General features: G+C 45.8%; 1 protein-coding gene across 2 annotated transcripts in view; it reads left to right on the top strand.

Moving 5' to 3' along the window:
- Positions 1–24,171, top strand: part of PCGF3 (polycomb group ring finger 3) — a 376,752-nt gene that overhangs the window by 108,403 nt on the left and 244,178 nt on the right. Inside the window, exon 2 of one of the 2 annotated variants that reach the window (XM_086961653.1) lies at positions 10,894–11,013. The exons of the other annotated variant lie outside the window; for it this stretch is intronic. The gene's annotated coding sequence lies outside the window, so the exon portion shown is untranslated. The remainder of the gene's footprint in view (positions 1–10,893; positions 11,014–24,171) is intronic. 2 annotated transcript variants of the gene reach the window in all.

Genomic DNA, 24,171 nt, shown 5'->3' on the forward strand with positions numbered 1-24,171 from the left:
ACTGGTTCCACAAATACCAGGAGTATACTCCTGTTTGGATCCAAGTTGAAAAATCAATCATTAATGACTTACCGCTTCCTGCTATGACGATTATGGACGCCACAGCTTTCCCTCATTCTAAGTATATATTCCTCAACACTGAAAGGGCTCTCCTAAATTAGAAAGGCACTGTAAAGCAAAAATAAAGTTCTCCAAATCAAATTTAACCTCATTCTGGTTTAATCCGACTTTAAAAGAAGGTCATCTTCTTTTCTGGGAAGATTGGTCCAGGAAGGGAGTAAACCTATTGCAAGATATTTATGAGGGAACAACACCTTTACCCTTTACCACCTTACAAACACGGCTTGATCTCCAACCACTTGACTTTTACAAATTCCTACACCTTAAAGCACTAATAACGGCTAAAGATATCACACCACAAAATCCTACACTGTGTACTAAATTAATCCAGTTTATGTCCATGGGTCATATGGTCTCAAAGATATACAAGATCCTTTCCCCTGTGCCTCAGAAGGCACACAAAGTGCGAACAGGATTGGGAAAGTGAACCAAACACCTCCAAAATGACCTTTGACTGGGACAAAATCCACCTCACTCCATTTTACTACAAAATATCACCGATATTGTCGCAGACCAAGTTTATGCTGATAAATAGATCATACTGGACACCGGGTAAACTTTTCAAGTTGAAACTTATAGATAGCCCGCTTAGCTGGAACTGCAAATCCAGAGTGGGGGACCTAGCACATATGCTTTTCCATTGTCCATTGTTGCAAAAATACTGGGATGAGATATACAACTACATCCAACGCATCTATCACTACAGGCCTCCTAGAGAGTTCAGCTATGTTCTTCTGGGAGCAATTGATCCGAATATAACAAAAGACCACGAGAGGCACCTTCTAGATCTCATAATTACTCTTGCATGTAAAGTAGTTCTCAGTAAATAGAAGAATGCTTCCGAGGTCACTTACAAAATCTGACAAGAATGGCTGGCGTCCCTTAGGGGTGCTGATAATGACGTTCTCCATTCATCTCCTTGGCAAAACCCTCACACTAAGCTATGGAGCCTACTAGTCTCTTTAGAGCTTTTTTATGACCCGCCTTAAGCTAAAACACCTCACATTATACCTGTGTCTGTAAGCTACATATCTTCTCTTGTACTGTGAGTTTGCTGCTCTACTGTGTGCTTAATATCTACTGCCATACTATTGCTGCCTAGACTTCCCCCTCCCCCCTTCCCATCGTTCCTTCCTTACCCTTCCCCATCATCTGTGCTCCTTGGTTCCAATACGTTATGTATGGATGGTAAACATTACTACCGACTGTCACCTGACCATCAAGGTACCACCTTATGAACATCTTATGTATTACAGTACATTGGTATACTAGTGTCTCAATTACAGTACTGTATGTATACACTTATGCAATACTCAATATTCTCTGTTCCCCAATATTTGATGTACCATCCTTACACCTTCTATTCATTCTGTGCTTTACTGTAATTACCATATCTTAATGCTCTTCATGGTTATGTACTTTTTGGTATTTTATTTATTCTATTTTACTGTATAATTTTGTGCGTCATTTTGTATTGTCTTGATTCTCAAAAAAAAAGATTTTAAATTAATAAGAATTGGAAGAGGGTAATAATAAATTATGTTTTTCAGCAGCTGGGCCCTCGAACACTCCAAAACATGCAAGTTCTTAAGTCAAACCCCAGACTACGAGCTTCTCTGCCAAAACACCGAAAAGGCACTAAGGTCTAAAAAGTACAGCAAATCCTGTAATTACATATTTGCACAAGACTTTAAATGGGTGGCGGCCCACCGGCAGTGCTGCATTATTAGTCTTTCAAACGTACCTTCTTCAGTGCCAAAACCGTTTTCACGAACGACTCTCGTCCCTCTAATGAAACATTGAAATAAACGTTTTCATTTGGTAATCATCAGTAGTAATCGAGGCAGTGTTGTACGTGCACCAATTTAGAATGGATGTAATGGACAGAGTAGAAGACTTCTACAGATTCAATTAATATTAAAGTGTTCTCATAATACAATCTGTGTTTATCCAGTCGATTGAGTGTGTAACCATGTCACACTATACCTCTCTGGTGGTGGCTGTTTTGAGACCATTCGCTTCTAGAAGGCAAAAAAAAGCCAACATAAGGAAAAGGAACACCTGCAAAAATAAATGCTAACCAAATATTGTGATATTCGGAGACCTCTGTTAATGAGAGCAGCAAATCTTGCCTGCAAATTGACTGTACTGCAAAACACCCCCACCCATTTCTCATAATCCTGCTGTGACATCCCAACGGCGTAAAGCAGAAACTTGACCAAACCATCTATACAGGAATGGGTGATTGCGGACTTAAATCTTGTTCTGAAAAAGATGCTTTTGAAAGACTGTTAGCATCGACAGAGCCATGGACCCCGTTACACATAAATGCACCATGCTAAAAAACGTGCAAATACAGATGTTGTGTAATTGCATACGCTTGTAGATTGTTGAGATGCAAGTGATTTTTAGCTGTTTTATCGTTGCTCCCATTTGTTCTGCGAATTATTTTGCCCATAGTAAGATTTTTATATGGCGAAGATCATACGCCATCAAAAACCTTTGTATTGCAGTGTTGCCATATTCTAAATCAAAGTTGTAAAGTTAGATCAACGATTTGTCTGTTACACAAAGGTTCTTTAATTGATTGCCAAAAAATAATATGGTAATATTATAGACACTTTGTGTTTTTTGTTAATGATAGGTGAATTTAAAAAAAAATTCTGGTAAATGTAATAGTGAAAGTAGATGGTTCCTATTTGTGTCCTTGAGGTTGTTTTCTTGAGAAACTCTGATATTTAACTATGGAAGATAGACCTAATACATCTGCATACAGTTGCGGTCAGGGGGTTGGGGTAATTTTAAATAAGCAATAAAAAAAGTTAACTTACCTTTCCTGGCCTGGTTCTGTCCCGTGTCGTCTTACGTCGTCACTGCTTCTCTGCTCATACAGGAAGCAGGCAGCCTCCCTCCCTTCCCCTAAGCCAAACAGTTTGTGATTGGCCGGGACGCCGACCAATCCATGCATGCAGCCTACATGGAGAAAAGGGAGAGTGCGTATGACTGGTTTGGTCAGCCCTGGGCAAAGCCACTCCTCCCTTGCCCTAAAGCAGGACCGCCTGCCCTCCCCCAACCAAACCCTTCTGCTTTCTCTCAGTGCGAGAAGCAGAAATATAAAATTGTATTTAGAATACCATTTTATGTTTCTGCTTTTCGCACTGCGAGAAAGCTGTTGGGGCGTCGCTCCTCTGCCCACATGGAGGAGCCACCCCTGCCTGCATAACAAACTGGGGCTGTATTACAGAACTGCCCCTAGGGTGCAACAGGAGTTTGTACTTGCTTTGCGCACCCTCCGGGGAACATTGGTATTACAGAACGGGCCGCAGATACCTGTCCACTCCCTTCTGTAATACAGATAGAGCTGGTGCACATGTAGCACCAGGGCTATCTCGAGTGTGTTCGCTCATTTGTATGAGGGAATCTTGTTACCTCTGCATATTATGGACACAGACACAAAGGCAAAGAAGCCGTCAGGAGGCCCACTGACAGTACGCCACAAATAGATGATGCACTGTCAGTTCGCTCCCCTCGTGGCAGATGTCTGAAGGCGGTTATGGGGGTCTTATGGACACCCCAGACATCCCCTTAAAAGCGGTGCAGTCATTCACTACACCCGCCTCTAAGGGGATCTTTCTCCCCTCTTAAAAGTGCACAGAGAAAAACATAGCGGATTTCAAGGGCAGCATGAGTTTGTGGTTGCCCTGAGGGCAGGCCATTCAACATAATGGTGTGCACATTCCCTATTTGTGCAAAGTGCACCCGTTTAAAGGTGCGCTGTGGCGCAAACAGGGAAAGTGCACAATTATGTAACATGGCCCCTGGTGCTCATATTTATGTACCATTAAGACACTGCTTGGTGTAAAATGATGTTAAATTGTGCATAAAGCTTAGGGAAAATCCACCCTTCAGCCGTTGTTCACGTATTTTGTCTTACAAAAGGTGTTCGTTCTTCTGCAGTATTCTCATGCATCATTTAATAGGTAGTGTTTGAGCAAACAAGACTAATGTTCTGAATATTATATGAAGGGTTTTTTGTGTTTCCACCCAAGAGTATGGCCGCAATTAAAATAGGAGGTAGATTGATGAGGTTTTGAAAATTAAAATAAGTAGTGTGGTATGTTGGTAGCTAACTTATTCTTGGCACCAGGATTGTCTGGAAAATGAAGAGCTTAGGTTAAGTGTGTCACTATTGTACATAAACGTTTTTCAACTGCTCTACTGTTTGTTGCAATGTTAATCTAGGACTTGCTCTGCTGCCTGAGGCCTAGTGTGAACAAGCATTGGCAAAGCCAATATGTCTCCCCTATATTGCCAGTGCTGTTTGCTGAAGCTGTGCAGCATCAGCAAAAACATTTTTTTGCCAGTGCTGCACAATATTGGACCATACAAAAAAGGGAAAAAAAGACTTGATGATGCAGCAGCTGGAAACTTCATTTTATAGGCGGGCGTGCGCAAGCATCATTAGGCACGGGCACACCAACGAAATTATATCCATGCCATTTTTTAAACCTAAATGTTAACCAAAGGCACTGGGACCAGAAGCAGAAAAAAGTTAAAACATTTTAAGAAGAAAAACACCAGTGTTGTGAGACAGAATATAAACTAAAAATAAACCTGTGGGAAGGGGAAAGTTGCACACGAGGGAGAATATTTGGTAGCGGGGGAAGCATATTAGTGAGAGAGCCTGGAAAAAAAGGTGCATTCTCAATGGGCCCTGAATCAAAACAAAAAGGTTGGGCCATAAAGTGAGCATTGGAAGGCTACATGTCTGCCAGTCAGAAAGATGGTAAAGAGGTTGGGCTGCTGGGGAGGGACAAACGCAAGAAGACAAGAGTAAACCATTAAATAAGAAGCAAGAATTTGAGAGTAGCAAAGCCAATCAATGCTAAGCACTGGGCGGGCTGTAAATGCACTACTTTTTTGTAAGCCGACATACAACACAGTCTTGCAAACCAGGCAGCCTGCACTGTCTGATAGGCAAAATCTAAAAAGGAACTCCTCCCTTCTCAAAATGTGTTGAATGTTGTTGGATCACTGGTAAAAACCATTTTTGTTTGGTGAGTTAAAACTGTTTGTTTTTAGGTCTCGCATTGCGTACTGCGCACATGCGACGTCGAGCAAGCGAGATTTTATGTTTTAGAGTGTACTTCACTAGCGAGGGTTAAGCCCCGCCCCTCTTCTCTATTGGCTGGCCTCCTAAATGGTGGCCAGCCATTGGAGAAGAGGTCCTAGTGACGTTCTTCTTTCTCTCTGCGCCCTGTCCTTTCAGACTGGGTTACTTGACTTACGTTTGTGGTAAAAGCTTTCTTATCTTCTTTATGGGTCCAGATGGCCCAATAAAGAAGATAAGAAACCTTTTAAGTCAGCAGGAAGTCCGGGAGCCCAGTGTGAAAAGGACGGGGCTAAAAGAGAAATGTGTACGTCTGGCAGGGGCTTCCAAACCATGCTCCAAGCGTTTCGCCAGTCACGCACACACAATCTAATATAATCAAGCTTAGAAGTCACTGGACGTCGTTCGTGCATCGGCCAGGGGTTGAATCATGGCCTCCCACCAAGCTATGTGCTCCGGGCATATGAGTGCTCCGCCTCCATCACAACAGACAGCACAAATGCCGCAAAATCTGCCAGACAGAACATCTCCCGTTAGTGCAGCTGGCCACGGCTCCAGAAAGTTGGGCGGATGTGGCGAGCCACCCCCTCCCCCCAACCCAGGATTGGCTCTAAACCTGGCGTCTCTGGGATAACAAACGCCTGTCAAAGGATGAAAGCAGCTCCCTGACAGCTCTAGTGCCGAAGCGCTGACCTCTTGGCGTGTGAAGCACTAGCAGCACCCTGGCGTGTGTGCAGCCCTGCTGAGGCAGCAGGCGGGCTGCTGGTGTGTCTGAGACCCCCTGCTCCTGGGGAGGGGGACGAGGTGCTCTCTGAGACCCCCCTGCTCCTGGGGAGGGGGCCAAGACGCCTGTCAAGAGATGAAACCAGTGCCCTGACAGCTGTAGCGCCTCGAAGCGCCGATCCCACATCAGCTGCTGGTGGTACTGACCAGGAGACTCCCCTGCGGCTGTGAAGAGCTGTGCGCGTGACCCTGACACTGGCCACCGTGCAGAGAGTTACTGGTGTATAACAGCATGTCTTCATGAGTCTTGACGTCATCCGACCCTGCAGCCGCTATGACTTGTGACGTCATCCCACTCTGGAACAGTTATGACTTGCGACTTCATCGGACCCTGGAGCTGCTATGACTCGTGACGTCATCCCACTCTGGAGCTACTAGGCATCGTGACGTCGTCTGACTCTGCAGCCGCTATGACTCGTGACTTCCCCTGAGTCTGGAGTCTGGAACCCTCTGCTCAGGATCCAGGTGATGTCGTCTGATAGCAGCTGTTAGAAAGTCAAACTTCGTGACATATCAGCGCTCTGCTGATTGGTGGATTCGAAACACAAAGATCAGCCCTGTGTGTGCCATAGACTGCTGATGACAAGTGACCTTCGACCCTGGAGGTTCGTGGGTGCACAGATGGCGCAGAGTTTGTACGACCGGCACTCCTAGTGTGCACCTCTGGCTGTTTTTTGTTGTATTTTATTAGGTGTAGACTAGGGGCAGCTTCAATTATATCACCAGCGTCACTGATTTCCCAAGAACTGTGATAAAAATGCATCCCTATATAGACAGAGTAGTGGGGTTTCTGGTCAGCCCTCTTAGCCCACGCCGATGGTACATTCTGATTTTCTTGCTGGTTAACACCGGATTCAGTAACCACAAAAAGATGATAGCTGCCGGGCACACCCAAATTACTCTAAAAGACCCAGTCCATTCTTATCTGCAAAAACCTCACCATGCGGAGCATGCTTCCTCACCTTACCTTGTAATCCGACCTTTTGCTGCCTTCCCTAAACCCCTCAAAGAGGGTCCCCACGCACCTCACCGCTCCCCTGCCTCAGACCTTGCAGCGCCTTTATCCCCCCCCCCCCCCCCCCCCCCCCGTTGCGTCACCCCATGCTGAATTCCTCTTTTTCGATACTGTGGGTGATGAATAATTTGCCCAGGATCACACGCCAAGATCTACACATTATTCCCCTGCTCAGACGTCGACATTTCTCAACCAAGGGCCCCTCCGCTCCTGCATCCAACCACCCAATACACCACTCCCGAGCCGAGGCTCCCTCCGCAGCCCCCCGCCCCCCCTGCTCCCACTCGCTTGCCCCTCAACCAACTCCCAAGCACCATTCCGACTCCACATCGAACTCCCCTCCTCTCAATCCTCCGTGTATCACTCTAACCCACACACCTGTCTGTGGCACTCCGAGATTACCAAATCGTCTGCGCAGGATCACCGCAAATTGATCCGCTCCAGTACTGGCCGCTCCGCGCATAGTGCCACCGCTTCCCCTCGGTCCTGCCATGGCTGAGTTTTCAAACACATCTACCCAGAGCTTTACAGTTAAGGTGATGTATGCACGGTTGGGAAGAGGCATTTGTGGAGGAAGATAGTATGCTGATTCGTCTATTGTGAAAATAAATTGCGATGCTCCACAGAATGAGCACAACTCTGCTGTACTGCTTGAGCAGAACCTAGATGCACAGTTGGAAGGTTTGGGAGAAGGTGCCCAGGAATTTCTTGAATCATCTCTTAGCGCAGGGCTCTTACTAATAGTGGAACGTCCCCACCACACCTCAAATACGATGTGTTTTTTCCAGTGCTAGAAATGGAGAAAATTATTCTAGAAGCCCATAAAATGGGGGTCAAAGTGTGACAGAGGAAAGCGGGTAGAGACGCGAATGGCAGAGTTTGAAAAGCAGCCTGACAATCAACTCATACATTTATTTAGAAAAAAAATCTACTGCACAGAAATTGTAAACCAGACATGCGTGACAGTAAATCTGTTCTAGCTTAATGGCCACAAAGATGAACTTGTTTACTTTTTTGCATATTCATTTACCAACTATATATTCCGAATATATATTTCTAATTTTACCAGCAGTATTTAGCTGTGTGTATTCACGCTGTTTTTTTTTTTTTTAAACTAAAAGCTCTGATAGGGCATTGATTTTTGAGTGTTATTAAAATCTCAGTCTCCAACCTACATTACCTTCATAACAGATCCTTAGAAACTCCTCTGCCATCACCTTGAGAGTCAAGTACTTTAGAGTTGTGCTTCAGGGCAACCCGGGACATGCTAACCATTCAAAAATGTGGTACCAACGGAGGTCCAGTAACCCCGGATTACCCTTAGGGCCCCTGACCCTGCCCTCACAGGCAGTGTCACTGAGCCATTGCAATCTGTATTACTAGTTCACAATACTGCTGGCATCCCGGTCTGATGAACTGAGATGTACACTGTGGGATTTCATTAATATGGTTTCCATTAATGTAACCGTCTAATGTGGTCACTATCAGAACACTATATTACTACTCACTCTAGTACTCTCTACAACTCTCTACTACTCACACTCTAATAACACTCTGAATGAATTGTACGCTGCATTTTTGCAGTGATCCATTGACTGACTGCCACAAAATTACTGCCCAGGCTTGCCAACTTGCAGATAGATTTCACAATGGAGGGAGGGAGTTTGGGGGGAGGATCTTAAAGAAAATGTGTCTTTAAAAGGGCAAAATCATAAGCCAATTGCATTAACGAGGTATGAGGGCACAAGGCCATGAAGAGGGGTCGGGACTTTGGGCTCAGATCTGACCCTCAACATCCCTCCCCCCAAAACAAAAGCTTCTGAAGCTACCACTAATGCCCTGGGCAGTATGTAAAAAAAACAAAAAAACATAAAACGCAGCAGCGCCCACCCTCCAGATATGAGCTGGAAACCCACAACCCACAACTAAAGTGTGAGAGACAGCAGTGTGTATGAGAGACAACATTGTGTGTAAGAAAGACAGCAGTGTGTGAGAAACAGCAAAGTGTGTGAGAGAGACAGCAGTGTTTGGGAGACAGCATACGTGTGTTCTAGGGAGAGACAGCAGTGTGAGAGACACAGCAGTGTGAGAGGTAGCACTGTGAGAAACATTTTAATATATGCTTTGGTTTTTGAAACCTAAATAAAACTCATTATTTGCAATGTCAATAGCTCAAACTTGCGTAACTACGCAACCTATTGCATTGCAAATGCAGTCGGTCTTACATTTGCGTGAGATTAAGCTATTGGCATTGTAAATGACAATGTCATTTATTGGTTTTTTTTCAAAACCAACACAAAATTTGTCATTTACAATGCCAATGGCTCTAACTTTTGCAAAAGTGGTCACCCATAAGGCAAGGAGTTCTTTATTTTTTTTTTTCTTTTCAAAGCATTTTATTGTTATTCGAGGATACAAAGATAAGAGTAAGATAAAACTGCAGGGTGTTAGTCCTAGTGAGAAAGATACTTGTGAAACAAGCGTGTATTCAAGAATAGAACTAAATATAATAATCCGGTTATGGACCCAAATTTACAAGATTCTTAATTGAGAGGACCCGGGGGGGAGGGGGTTGGGAAATTGGAAGGGGGAGAGAAAGAGAGAAAGAAAGAAAAACTGTTCATTTTCTGTGATGGTCACCGTAAGGCAAGGAGTTATTTTAACACATTTTTTGTTATTTTGGTTATTAGTAGAGTTCTTAATGGAGGCGAATGAGCTCCAGAAAGGAAAGAATTTCGCTGTATCATAAGGGCGAACACGTGCTCAGCTTTGCATGCTAGACACGACCTGCCCCAACCTTAAGAATTATTCTTCTAGCTTGCTTTCTTTAAAGCTTTTAATTACCTCCAACCCCTACCTGGTTACATTTATCAACTTAAGTGACCTTTGGGATGCCTTCGCCGAGTGTAATGTGCGCAGCCATACACACACTCACCAGAGTGAGTTTTACAGTTCAGGTCGTAAACTGATTTTACAAGGCCCTGGTAGCCAGTAACATTCCTTGAAATGACAGTTGCGCATCACACCCAGAGGTGCAGTGAAGGAATATCCGACACTCGCTCAGGCTCATGGTGCAGGTGATGTGCACGTGCTTCGACAGCTCTGCCTTTGGACTGGCCTTCGCGGCGTTCCAGGGCGCGAGCCGGCTGACGTCGACGCACACCTGCCCTGCCTTCTTTCTGTTGGGCTCCCCTGGGCCAAGCGTTTAGTGGCATTAGGAGTCCTCTGGGAAGAGGGCGTATCCATGGCCGCCTACTCGGCCGGGTGATGAAATCGGCGTCTGTCGCCTTTGTAGTAGTCTGCGAGGCAGCCAGATGGCACATTAATGCACCTTTTACACTACTCTATGAAGTATTTCACTAGTATTATACTTATGTTGTACCGGGGATCACTGTCAGTTTAAAGCGGATTTGCGGGCTAGCCGCAGTTCGTGTTTTTATTTTTTATTTTATTTTTTTATATTAAGGATAAGCTATTGCTAGCTTACATGTGGGCACCTACGCCGTTTTGTCAATTAGGTGACTGAGAAGCGTCTCAGTTTGGTTTGGGCTCATCGAGACCATAGACACGGAATGACTGAAAAAAAATACATTCAACTAAAAGGCAGGAAATTGTCTCGGCGAAGTCTTAAGTTTGTAACCACATGTCGGGATATTTAACTCCACAAAACTCCTCAGTCGTGCTGCTGCTACCAGGCAGCTGGTTGCCCAATGTACACGTTTTGGTGTTTGCAGGGGCTGAACAACGGCGTGTGGGTTTCTGTGGTTAAACCAGGCTGGTTTGTAATTCTGCCGGCGCCGCCGGTACTATGCTTCCGTGAAATGAGTGTCCCGTTTAATAACACCCAGGTCATCTCCTTTTACAGGGGCCTTTGTCCTCAAGGTGATGATGTGACGAGGCCGGGGACATTGAAACCTCTCATCTCGCGCGCTCTGCTGCGTGGCCGGGGCCTTGGAAGGCGCAGTGACGTTCGACTGACGACCAGGTAAGCTGCTACTCCTAACTAGCTGTATTTGATAGTAAAGGGTTTTATTTTGGTGTCTTATTTTAATTTCTTTTTCGAAACCTTCAGCCCAGTCACGAACAGGCAAAAAAGAACGAGTGAGCGAGAATGAAGCAAAGGCGTTGACCTAGATGAATGTTGAACAGCTGTTTAAGTAGCTTTTATCTGCGATTATCCATTAAAAAAGTCATAAAGCACATGGCGTTTTGGGTTTGTATTCCTGAAACTAAAAACACAGAATGAGAGATTCTTGGAGGATTCCCAGCTAGACCTAGATATTTAATTACTGTGGGAACCTTGTCATAAGTCAAAGGGCAGTTTGGTTGCTTTGCTTGAGAGCTTTTTACTGTGGATATCCTGGCGCATCCCAGACTGTTGAACATAAGACTGAACAGATAAACTCTTTATACCAAGATTTACTCAGGCTGTTGCTATGAGTTAGAAAAATGGAGCTCGAACAAATACGTTAGTGAATATTTATCCAGCCAGTGCTTTACACTGAAAAGAAAAAACATATTCACAACAAACAGCACACAACTACACATGTAACACAGACTTTAAAAATAGTGCACACACAGTTATCACTGGGGAGTTGAGGGGGAGGGGAGAGTTAGCCAATCCCAGCTCCATGTCACTCTGATTCTTACAAGTGTCAGGACAAGTTCAGTGTACACACAGGCTTTTGAGTACAACCTCCTATCACTTCACAGAGGCTTTTAATGTTCAAGTGCTAAATTGGTGGAGTAAGGCAGTTTCTAAACTACATGTGTAGCTGCCATTTATCGCTGTCACAGTTATTGAGGTCCCAGCAGGCTCGGTTCATCACCGTATCTTTAAATGGTGTTGCACAGGTGCTCCCCAATAACACTGCAGGTGGACAGGGAGACTCCCCTCTCTCTGGTGTGTGAACCCGCACACGGTCCCAGGGAAGCAGCAGTGACCGCTCTGTCTTGTCTCTGGTCACTCCAGCAGCAGCGCCCATGGTGCGGCTGTGCACAGATGTGCATCTCCAGTTCTGAAGAGGAGGGGCTGTGCTAACACCGAAAACCAGAGACTGAAGTCGATGGCACTTGTTGCAGAGGAAAGTCTTTGTTGTGGATTTTCCTCGAGCTGAAAGCACGAGCCTTGTGCCCAAACAAATAAAGAGCCCAACCAAAGTTGCAGCGGCCATCCTCTTCTAGAGGCTGCAGTGACAGTTTCTTCAAGTGCCAGGCTGTCACAGATGTTCCTTTTTCAAATCTGCCCTCCTCTCCAGCTACTTTCTGGCTGGGGCAGATAAGAGTGCCCACACGCTAACATAATTGCAGTGAGTCAGTTGCCTTGCTGCAGGATGCCTTGTAGTTGGGCCAGAGTCACAGGGTCTCTCCACCCTGTCTGGCACTGCTGGTCCATCCGTGGGCCTTGCACGGCGATTGTTCAATCCTCCTTCCCTCCTCTCCTAAGCAACTATATTTGTGCTTGTGTACCTCCAGCACCCCTATTCAGCAGTTGCTGGGTACTTTTTTTTTTTAGAGGCGGTTGAAGATCTTCCAAGTGTCTCTTCCCCAAATAGGTAATGGGAGTTAGTATTCAATGACGCCAGCTCTGCAGTTCAAAGGTCTTATTTGTTTAACGGTGTGCCTAAACAAGCCAGAATCGTCACTCTTTTTTCAGGAATAAATTCCAATTGAAGGGTCTATGTGAAGATCTTTGTGATGCTTGACTCTTTCCAGAATTCGGAGTCCTGCAATGCAGCAATCTGCCCCTTACATCGGTCGTCTGGTCTTGGGGCTTCCTCAGGGCGAAATGTCTACTAATGGTAAGAGGAATCCTTCTGGGCGCTGCGAAAGTGTGAAAATGAGAAGTCCGGTCACTGACGCTGAGAAACGGTCAATCGGTATGGGCCAATGTAAGAGGTGAAACACACGTTGGCTGTTAATTTAAATACTCTTTAATCTATGGATCTGTGATCCATTGCTGCAGCGCATGACTCTGAATGCTGGAAAGAGTCAAGCATCACAAAGATCTTCACATAGAGCATTACATTGGAATTTATTCCTGATGAGAGTGACGATTCTGACTTGTTCTGGCACACAGTTAAGCTCAGTACTAATAATGGGGAAGGGGTCTGCCATTGTCATGAACAAGTGAACCACAAGTATCTGGTTCTATGACCATAGGATTGCTGAGGTTCGGGACCCATTACAACCTATCTTCTGGCCAGAGGTCTTATGTGGTCTTCACTGGTGTGGGCAGTGCTTAATTTGTAAAATATTTAGTGCCAGGGCTCTGACCAGGAGGCCACTGCAGCTTGCAACACCCATTGCCCGTGTTATCTCTGCCAAAACAACTACTAACAATCTCTCTTGCATGTAAATGCGACATCTCAGATTATTTCAGGTCCCCACAGCTAAAGGAATAGCTGGGGAGGCAGGTATTAACAATTTAAATGTATATTGTATTCCTAAACAATCGTTGTTCTGCTCATCTCTAAATTGGATGAGCAGCGCCACTATGTGGTACACTGTTCTAAAGTATGGTGTTGACAATTAGGTACCGGTGCCGAGCACCAGAAACCAATTAAGTGCCAGTGCTAAGCACCGGCTTAAATTAAGCACTGGGTGTGGGGGTCCTGGTGCTGGTTGAATTGGAATCCTGGTTCCTTGACTGGTAGTTTCAGTCCAATATTTCTTCTGAATTTGCAGACCTAGATTGTTGGATACCGAAGCACCAGCTCTCAGACTGCTTTCAAGCAGATCCTACATTTTTGCATAGTTCTTCCAGACTTGTTGTGCCTCTGCCTTTTCCCTATAATGTCAGATGAAAGAATGGATGAGGCTGGTAGTACTCCATCAGGGAGACTCAAAACAAAGGCAAAAGAAGGGAGAGGTTTGCTCGCTCAGCTACCTTTGAATCTGGTGGGAGTAACACCTCTGGGGAAGAATGGGCCAATAGTAGGGTAAGGACTGTCCTTGTGCTTCAAAGGGCCCCCTGTCTCCTGTTCTCCACTCCCTAAGGGGTCTCCACCTTTTCTGTAATGAGAGCAACTTATGCTCCATGAAACTCATCAAAATCTATTAATATTATTAGTATTGTAACCGTGTCCACATCAGACAATATTACATTAGTGGCCACCATATGCAAGGTGCATCAGTCATAGTTACCAACCGTAATGTAAAAAAGTATTTGTCATTATGGAATGCCTCTACATGGGTAATATAGAACAGCCACAGCTAAAATGCCTCTGGTACCAAGGTAACCACATTTGTAAAAAGTCTCCACGATGCCACAACATTATTTATCACTCCAATATCAACTTTAAATATATTTTGGAAATTGGCCCATTTTCCTTCAAATATCAGCTCTAAATATACACATTTTCATCCTCTAATACACTCTCTCAATTTTGGAATACATATAATAATTCAACCAAGCAAAGAATTATAATTTAGTAGGGCTGAGCTGCAAGCAGGAGAGCTACTTACAGGTAGCCGGAGAGCTACCAGTAATTCACGAGCTACTCATTGGAAAAGTGGTCCATTCCAGAGGAATTCTGTAATGCTTTGGAAGAGTACAGCACTTCCTTGCTTACTGGCATGTTCCCTCTATGCTCCATCTTGAGTACCATCTCCACAAATGAGATCCAAAATGGATGTTTATATGGCATCCATGTACCATGCGGATGGAGCAAAGAACCCGGCTGCAGGGCGCTATCTATTTTAAACAAGGGAGGCCTCTAGGCAAATCTCCTTGTGAATGTAGCAGGTAAAAAGGCCTGATCTAGAGGTACAATAAGCCACTGCCAACACCCAGTCCTTTGTAATCAGCGAGCAGATGGAAGCCATGCCAAGTAAGCGAGTGTCTGCCCCTTCACCCATCAGACCCAGATCCGGGTCTCATTTCATTGCCACACAAGCACTCTGATTGAATGATGGTCTTGTATGCAGAAGTCAAAAATAACCAGAGGCTTGATATATGGAGAATTCGGGCACATTGTTCTTGACATTACTGACACAACAATTGCAGAATTAAAAACTTTTTTATTTGCAAATTCCCCAATTCAACCTTAAAAGCGGATTTTTGAATATCTGGGCAAAAAAAATATGAACATTAATTTCCTTTATTTTTATGGCGTTAATAAGTTTGTTAGTCTTAGTTATCCCATGAATGGCAATGGTGGTAAGAGAGGTAAAAGTAATTAAATTATTTGCCCAGGATCTCCCAGTGTGACTGACTTGGTTAGCTGCTATTGAAACCTAGGGCTCCTGGCTTGCAGCCTGTTCATATAATAGCTTGATTACACCTCTTCCTGGGCACTGAATGGGTATTAATGCTGAAATTGTCAATAAGAGTTTGAAATATTTGTATGTGCAAGTACTCCAACATGTCAGGATCTCAGTCGGAAATATTTGAAACTTTTTATTGTGTTCCAAATGGGAGCTAGAATAGACACTGCATAATGTATTTTGAAATTGAGAGCTTCCATGGCAAATGCCAACTGAAGTGTTAAGGGGGCTTGAGGGGAGCCAAGAAAAATCAATGTGCAGAAAAAATAGTTGTTATGGAACTGGAGGAAAAATTGGCAGTACTGTCGGAAAACGGTTAGGCTATTAGTTGCTTATTGAAAACATGCCCATTGGTGGGAGCAAATGTGTATCCCCGAGCGTGCAGAAGTAGCTTCTTTCCCATAGAAATATACAGTTGAATTTAGAACCTGCTGAAAAATGGTCATCCTTCTAATTACCCTCACCTTCGAGTAAACCTTATATGGCAACATATATATATGTATTTTCCTGCCATCTACTTGCTTAGCAGTGTTAAGATCCTATTTAAAACTGTGCATTTATTGTGTGGTGTTAATCAAAATGATTTCCAGTGAAAATAAGTGCTGTTTGACAAGTGTTTTGTGTAAAAGTACTTCACAGTGAAAATCCGATAAAAGATAATGGAAAAGAAAATCAATCAATAATTCTGCTAGCGGCCTCTGTTTGCGCATTGCTTTTCATAGGTTCCTAAAGGAGAAATCACAATAATATGTAGGGAGATGTTTTCTCCTAGCATTGGTTGCTTAAATAACTTTCATGCACAGAAAGGTTTCTTATAAACAGGGCTAATGGGCGTTATGTGTCAGTTTAAAACTAAATTAAGGGGCAAGATGATGATGTAGTAATCAAAAGATAAATAATGTACTCTATTTTGCTTTTAAAGCAACCTACATGCCACATTCTGTTTCATTATTCTTCAGCAGATATTACATGTTAACATGCACATGTGTTGGTGCAAAACACATCCTAATGCTTTAGAAAAACAGTCGCTTCTAACGCCTTTATTTCTTACTTGAGGCAAATAACAGGGTATTAGGAATACCGACACACTGCTCACATTCTCACCCTTTAAACTGAATGAATATAGCTCTCAGCTGGTGAATAAAAAAAGAATAATAACCTTGAATTTGTAAAGCGCACAGCTACCTCCGAAGTGGTTTCCCGTCGCTGGGGGCCCTCGGGAAGATTATGTGAGCTATTAGTCACGTGGTGCTGGGCTGACCCGGCGCTGGGGATCGAACCGTCAACCCCGTGGTCCGGAGTCGGGCACCCCGGCCGCTGCGCACCCTTTAACGTTTAAGAGACGGAAGCTGCATTACATTTAATGTGCAAAGTTCTTAGAAACTTTTGATTCACTTGAGCTAGGAACGAATTATGGGCTAATCTTCAAATTGAGCAACAGATGGTCGACCATGAATTTAATCAACAAAAAACATAATCCATGGCCAGCATTCCCGCTTCTAAGCTCTGGCATTCGCCTTTGTGTGCCACTTACCTTTTAGCCGGGAGTAGTTGGATTTGTTGTCCCAAACTACACAAAAAAAAGGCAACGTTTGGTGCCATTGGGATTAACTAGCTGATCATTTATATTTAATGAGGAAGGGATTAGCAAGCCAGGTGTAAAGGCGAGCCCTAAGCATACAGTTTTATCTTGCTTTGTTTTTACATGGTTTAAGCTTTAGGGCTTGAGTTTTCAAACTGGGGGGCGGGCCCTCCTAGCTGGGGCCTCAAGGCCTCAAGTGATGGGGGGGGGGGGGGGGGAGGGTGTTGGTGGGTTTGGGGGGGGGGGGCATTATGCTTGCAGCGGTGCTTTGTTTTAAGCTGGGGAAAAATGAGCCGCGCTCTGTAATGGGCCATCACTGACATCTTTTGTCATTTACATCTGGCAGTGAGAAGGTGTCAAAAGGGAAGGGACTCCAAATATTCTTATAAACCCCAACCCCGATTTCTAAAATTCACACTGTGGATACTTTTACACGATGGTAAGGCCTGCCTGACAAGAATCGTATGTTTGAAATGGTGTGTTCGGCTGCATTTTAAAAATAGTAACCGAATTTACATGCAATTTGTAAATATGTCTTGTGTTTAAATGAGCCAAGACTCATTTAAACATTGCCAATTTAATGGAATAATTATGAAAAATTCTGTGGGGAGCCCGATTAATTTTATTTTTTCACGGGGGCGGCATTAAAAAGTTTGAAGACCCCTGCTTTAGGGTATTTGCGTGCCAAAGAGTTAAAATATAGCTAGAGGTTCGTGAGAAAGCCTAGGCCGAGTAGTGAACGCTATCCAGGAGGATAGGCAGGCAATTTAAGCTTCATGTGTGCCTTATTCAGTAACTGCATGGAGTAGTGACTGATGTTGTAATAGAAACCTGGTGAGAGGGAATGTGTGGGGAAAAAAACACACAGCATAGAGGGTTCCAGACAGTGGCCCTGGAAAATGAGGTAGGACCTTGATGGCACCGAATATCGTGGAAGGACAACATATTGCAAGGGAAGTGAGCATAGGTGTTCTTTCCTAACTACGCAGATATGTATTGTGACGATATAAATATCTTCAAGGTAGCATAAAATATGAATTTAAGTATAGTAAGTTTAGACTTCTTCCATATGTACTTACCTTTCGATATTATGTCCATGATATTAGCATATCTAGATATCTTGCCTCGATATTCCGTAGTACAGTCCCCTTGAATGTTAATGCCTTAAGGGCTACCTTCAAAGGGTGAGTGAGGAGCAACATAAGAACTACAACCATTAAAGAGACATCAGCTTTGTTTGAAAAATCTTATTAATATAGCAATTTGCAGCTTTGGCCTCTGCCGGAACCCCAAAACTGCTGGAGTCATCGGTGAACAGAGACTGGGTATGTATGGTGATTTAATGGCTTTTTCTCAGAGCCAGCATAGAATATCAGAGCCGCCCAAGTATTATTAATATGTTACTTATGCACCTTGAGAAAGGAATGTCTGGAACTCATATGCAAAGCACATCAGCCTCTCCGCTGCAGAAAGTAGCAATGATGCTAACCGAGGCACTCTACCTTCAAAACCAACTCTCGAAAGGTTCCAGCCCCCCGGGGAAATGCCCGGTGGGAATACATGGGCAGTCCAGCGCTGTGAAGAATTTATTCCTGCTTGGCTTTACCTAGAAGTGAAACCGAAAACCCGCAAATGATGTTCTTTGCTAGTTAACCCCTTGCATGCTGCCGCGATTCTGCGCCTGTGCGGCACATTCCGATCGTGGGTGTGGTCATGAAGGCCGGGAGCCGCTATCAGCACACGAGCACTGTGTGCCATGACGGCTCCCGGCCGTCATCCGCATGCAAGGGGTTAAACAGACAGGCGACTGGGATGACAGGATAAACGTGTGTGTGTATGCATATATACTTGCAGTTGTCGCTTACTCACTTTGGGGTGAGCTCGCTGACCGCTAAATAGTTCATTGCCTTAAAGGCTTCTAGATGAAATGGCATTATAATTATTCAAGTTGGTAGTCACACATACCAGGGGTTGATCAGCTCTTTAGTAAGGACATTGGAAGCTGTCCTCGTGGAAAAAAAGGATGAATGAAGTCAGTCACTGGATCCCGAGATATGTTCCTATGTAGCCAGACCTTGAGGTGTACTAATTTGTTTATTTGCTGAATGGACATGATTTACAAAAGGGTGTAGATGGGAATTGAAATGTAACAGACAGCCCTTTGGTATGGGCAGTGGATGATATGTTAGTTTGTGTCTTTGTTAAAAAGTGGAAATGTTAATAAAACGTGTTATAAAAAAAAGGACAAAGTAAACTAACACCTTTATGGCAACTGTTAGAAATTGGGTAACTGGTTGACTGGGGTGTGAGCCTTGGTCAAGCAGTAACTACAATCCTAGTCGGGGTTGGGCACAAGCAAACCCCAAATGATCCTGTGCTCAACTCCCTGGTAGCTTGGTACAGAGCAGTTAGGCCCAACTTAGAGGCTATGTGTAAAGTATTTGTGAAACAGTAAAACAGTGAAAACACCACACAAAAAGGATCCCAAACCTGGGTTAGAAAACTACAGTTTGAGTTAATAAATAAAACTATACCAAAACCACAAATCCAGTCAATAGACCTCAGGTCTGAATTTTTGAAGAATAAATTGTAAAAAAAGCACCTAAAAAAAGCATAAAACGCCAACCAGTGTAAAAGTCAAAAGTTCAGGCTAACTACGGGTCCGATGCATTCCCACATAAGTCCAGCTAAGGTTTATCTACTCAAGTTTTGTGCTGAGAGTCCCACTGTAGTGGAAGAAGGTTGCTGAGAGCAGCGAGAGCATCGCTGGTGTTGGTCGGCAAGGTATGAAGAGCAGGCCGGGAAAGGCGTCGCGGAGGGGCCCTTTGCATTGGCAGTCCACGAGGGTGAACAATACTTGCTGTGAGAAGAGATGGGCTTACAGCGGCCTTATGCTGATTTTCAGTGTGAGCGGCGTGGTTCCTGTGCGAATAGGCAAGTTTGCGGAATTTATGAGCTCAAGATTCACACCAAGGGTCCAGCTGAGAAGCACCTCTTAAGGGTCAGGAGCCTGTTATGTCTCCCAAGCTCCGATAAGGAGGCTAGCAGACTAACCCTTTGAAATGAAATTGAGTCACTCTGGGCTCAAAAAAGAGTTGCTGGTCCAGTTCTTCTTGCCCAGGCAAGTGACAACAGGTCAGCACAGCAAGGCATCAGCTCCTTCAGAGTACAGTCCAGCAGAGTGACGGTCCTTTCAACAGCACATAATTCTTTCTTCCTGTTAAAGTATCCACAGGTCTAATAGTGTACTGAAGTGGTGGTGTCTGAGGTCCTTCTTTTGTACACAGGTGCCCTGGTTCTGGAAGGTAGGAGAAGGCAGTGACTTAACGTGCATGCAATTCCCTACTGCCAAGCTGGTTGAAGTGACCATGCTAGGTCGATAAGTCCTTTGTGTGGACAGGACAGAGCCTATTCGGGTGTAAGTAAGGCTGGGCCCTCGTCCTCCCTTACATCCTGCCAGTGATGGCCCAGCCATTCACTCCTAAGCTACCATTGTTTTTTGGCTGAGTAGTAGGAATACACAAAGCCCACCTGCAAACTACACCCAGTCATGTGACCGGAGACAGGCGGCAAGCACCAAAAAGCAAGAAAATGGTAAACACAAGAAGACGATGGACGGAGCACTGAAACTTTTCAGACACTCACAGATCTGGGTTGAATCTATCATCGTTCTTTAGCTCAATTTGCCATCCCAGTTCAGACACAGCTATATGCAAACCAGACCTGACCCTGTGCCTCATGGGAACATTCCAGCCCGAACTGCCAAGCCATGTCTTCCCATGCTCGCTACACCATTGGGATTCTTCCTGGCATTTGGACACTAGCCACACTTAACGGACCGGCGGACAGAAACCTCACCTCTGCACCTCCAAGGAGCCTGCTGCCTGCTGTTGCCGCTACGACTGGCCGGACCCGCTTCGCGGGTCCCGCTGCGCGGTTAGCAGCGGCCGCCACACCACATCTCTGCAAGGGGTTTGGCGTCTGCACTGACCGGCAGGGCTGCGAGCTTGCAGCGGCGGACTCCAAGGACCAGGAGTCCCCGCGCGCCCATCACCACCTGGGCTGCTCTCCCTGCCGGCTCCACCCCCACCTGCTCTCACTAAAGCGGCGTCCCAGCACTCTGCAAGCGGATTCTTCCTGGCATTTGGACACTAGCCACACTTAACGGACCGGCGGACAGAAACCTCACCTCTGCACCTCCAAGGAGCCTGCTGCCTGCTGTTGCCGCTGCGCGGTTAGCAGCGGCCGCCACACCACATCACTGCAAGGAGTTTGGCGTCTGCACTGACCGGCAGGGCTGCGAGCTTGCAGCGGTGGACTCCAAGGACCAGGAGTCCCCGCGCGCCCGTCACCACCTGGGCTGCTCTCCCTGCCGGCTCCACCCCCACCTGCTCTCACTAAAGCGGCGTCCCAGCACTCTGCAAGCGGATTCTTCCTGGCATTTGGACACTAGCCACACTTAACGGACCGGCGGACAGAAACCTCACCTCTGCACCGCCAAGGAGCCTGCTGCCTGCTGTCGCCGCTACTACTGGCCGGACCCGCTTCGCGGGTCCTGCTGCGCGGTTAGCAGTGGCCACCACACCACATCTCTGCAAGGGGTTTGGCGTCTGCACTGACCGGCAGGGCTGCGAGCTTGCAGCGGCGGACTCCAAGGACCAGGAGTCCCCGCGCGCCCGTCACCACCTGGGCTGCTCTCCCTGCCGGCTTCACCCCCTCATTCACCAATCCCATAGCCATAAAAGAGAAGCAACACCCCCGCAGCACGGGAGCGCGCGGGAGGGCGCCGGGAGAAGCCCGGGACAAGGGCGGGACCGTTTGAGGCCGTTCGAGGCCTAAGAGGACTGGCCTGGCCCACCCCCCCTTGGTTCGTGTCACTGTCACCGTGCCTGGACTTCGAGACTAGTGAGTACACTCCCGTCACCCCGGAACTATAACTGCCACACATCATGTGCACTCGGGGTAGTCGCAGTAAGACTGCACTGGGTTTGAGCAAGCCTAATGGGACCTTGGATGATTTTCTTGTGAAAACAAACTTGGCAATTGACGCCGAAATCACTAAAATGCAGAAGAGGGTTTCAATTGAGCTAGATGCTGCGCGCAGGCTTTCCCAAACCTTTGCAAACTCCAAAAAATCTTCTTTGGGAAACATTGCGTCTGCTCCATCCCCCCAACACGCTTCACGCCCCCTCCCTCTGATAATTCACGCCGACATTCATCATCCTCCCCCTTCTTCTCCGCTCCCATTAGACTCCACCTTTATCTTCACTCCCATGCCCTCTAAACCTACTGAGGGTCACGTGCCTACTGGACATGGAACCACTATCACTGTGCCGGACACTCCTGCCCCCTCCTCCTCTGTAGTAAAAAGCAAAAATCTAGATGGCCCAGCCCTGAAAAAGAAAAATAATGCAAAATCTGCTTACGCTCGCAAAAAAGCAAAAATTGCAAGGCAGCAGTTTTTCAATCACAGAAGAACACTGCCCAATACAGGGGAGCTCACACAAACAGCACACTCGGTCACCCAGCTAACAGGGGGTGATAGCGAACATAGCCATTCTAACATCACTCTTGCCCCTGCTTCAGAAAACCTCGCTGTTTCTGGCGAGAACTTAACATGGGTAGGGCAAAACGAGCTAGGGAGGGACATGGACAAGGCGGGTGACGATGAAGACTTTCTCAAAACAGTCTGGGCTACTTTAAAACAACTATTGTCACCTTTTGAACTCAGACTGTCACGTATTGAGAATCACCTTCTTGAAATGGATAAGACCTTAGTATCCCTGGCCACACTTAGCCTAAAACAGCTGGAAGCAACATATCCCCGTATCGCTGAGGGTGTCCCCCAGGTTAGCAATGATGGTATCCAACCTGCACTAGCCCCTAATGCTGGCATCCAACCGGCTCTAGACCCTAACGCTGCCTCCCTTGCTCCTTTAATCCTGCCCCCACCTTTGCCCCCTCCACTACCTAAATCTATTCCAATTCCCAAACCTCGGACAATTTCAAACGTCTCTGTTCCCCCCACATCCAACTCATTAAAATCAGAGATAAAACCCCCCAAAAAACAGGTGCAGCCCAAAACTATTGTTAGAGCTGCCCAGAAGGCGAATAAGATTATCAGCCCTCTTTCACAGCGCACAGTCAACCAATACCAAAGTCACCAGAACTTTCGCGGGGGCTATATTGATCTCCCCCCTGACGCCGGGCCCTATGTTGTCATCTTGGCTGGGGTACCTCCACTTGACCCTGATTCAGTGGAGACCCAGTGGTCTTTAAAGAACAAAGTGATCTACTGGCTAAATGTTAACAGGCAGCTCCCTCACACCACCAGGAGCAGGGTCCTAATGGTCAGGCGAGTCCCATGTGTGGGTCGCACCTATAAATCCATACCTGGAGACTGCATCGTGGTCTCATTTGCAGACCCCCATACAGCCCAACTCATCACCACTTGGGATCCATATGCGACTGACCAATCCATCGTCACCAAACCCCTTACCTTCTTTTACCCTCCAAAACAGACAGTAGAGCTACCTGGGGCCTGGTCTATAGCCCACAATCATAGATGGAAAGGTCAGGGGCAGGGATGGCAACCCACTAACAACTGGTGGGAAGGAGCACCCACTATGAACAGGTTTGAATGCCTAGATCAGGTGGATTGACTGGGAACCATCGATCCCTCACCCCCCTCGAGTGCCCAAAATTACCCAATGAATGCCAGTAACAGCGATAAATTATTGCCCATTAACAAAAATTCAACCCTACCGGGGGCTGATCAACCCTGCCCCGAACAGCGTCCCCTTCCTGTGCAGGCCACACAAAAGATAGAGATGGCACATTCCCTAGTTCCGATAGACATAATGGGGAACGTGGGCCAACCATACCAGAAAAATAGTGACTTAAAGCATTCACTCCTATCCTGGAATGTAGCAGGCCTGGGTAATAAGATCACCCACAAACCTTGGTTGGAGATTGTGCAGAAGCATGGCATCCTTTGCCTGCAAGAAACCTGGCTTGTAGAGGAAAGTCAAATCCTGGGGTACCGAACATTCCATTCACCCGCTGTTCCATCTCCCCAGGGTCGCAATAAAGGGGGTCTGTGCATATATATCTCGAATGTAGGGGATGTAAAAGTATATAATTCCCATTCTGATCAATACTTCCAAATCCTTTCATTTAAATGGGGCACCACACAAAAGGTGATACTGGTGAATGTTTATAATAACATGCCAGCCAAGGAAATGGAATTGATTTTGAACAAAATGACCCATCATATCCACAAACTGAGAGATC

The sequence above is a fragment of the Lissotriton vulgaris genome, chromosome 3_1 (genome assembly GCF_964263255.1).
Source record: "Lissotriton vulgaris chromosome 3_1, aLisVul1.2, whole genome shotgun sequence".
NCBI classification, from domain to species: Eukaryota; Metazoa; Chordata; class Amphibia; order Caudata; family Salamandridae; genus Lissotriton; species Lissotriton vulgaris.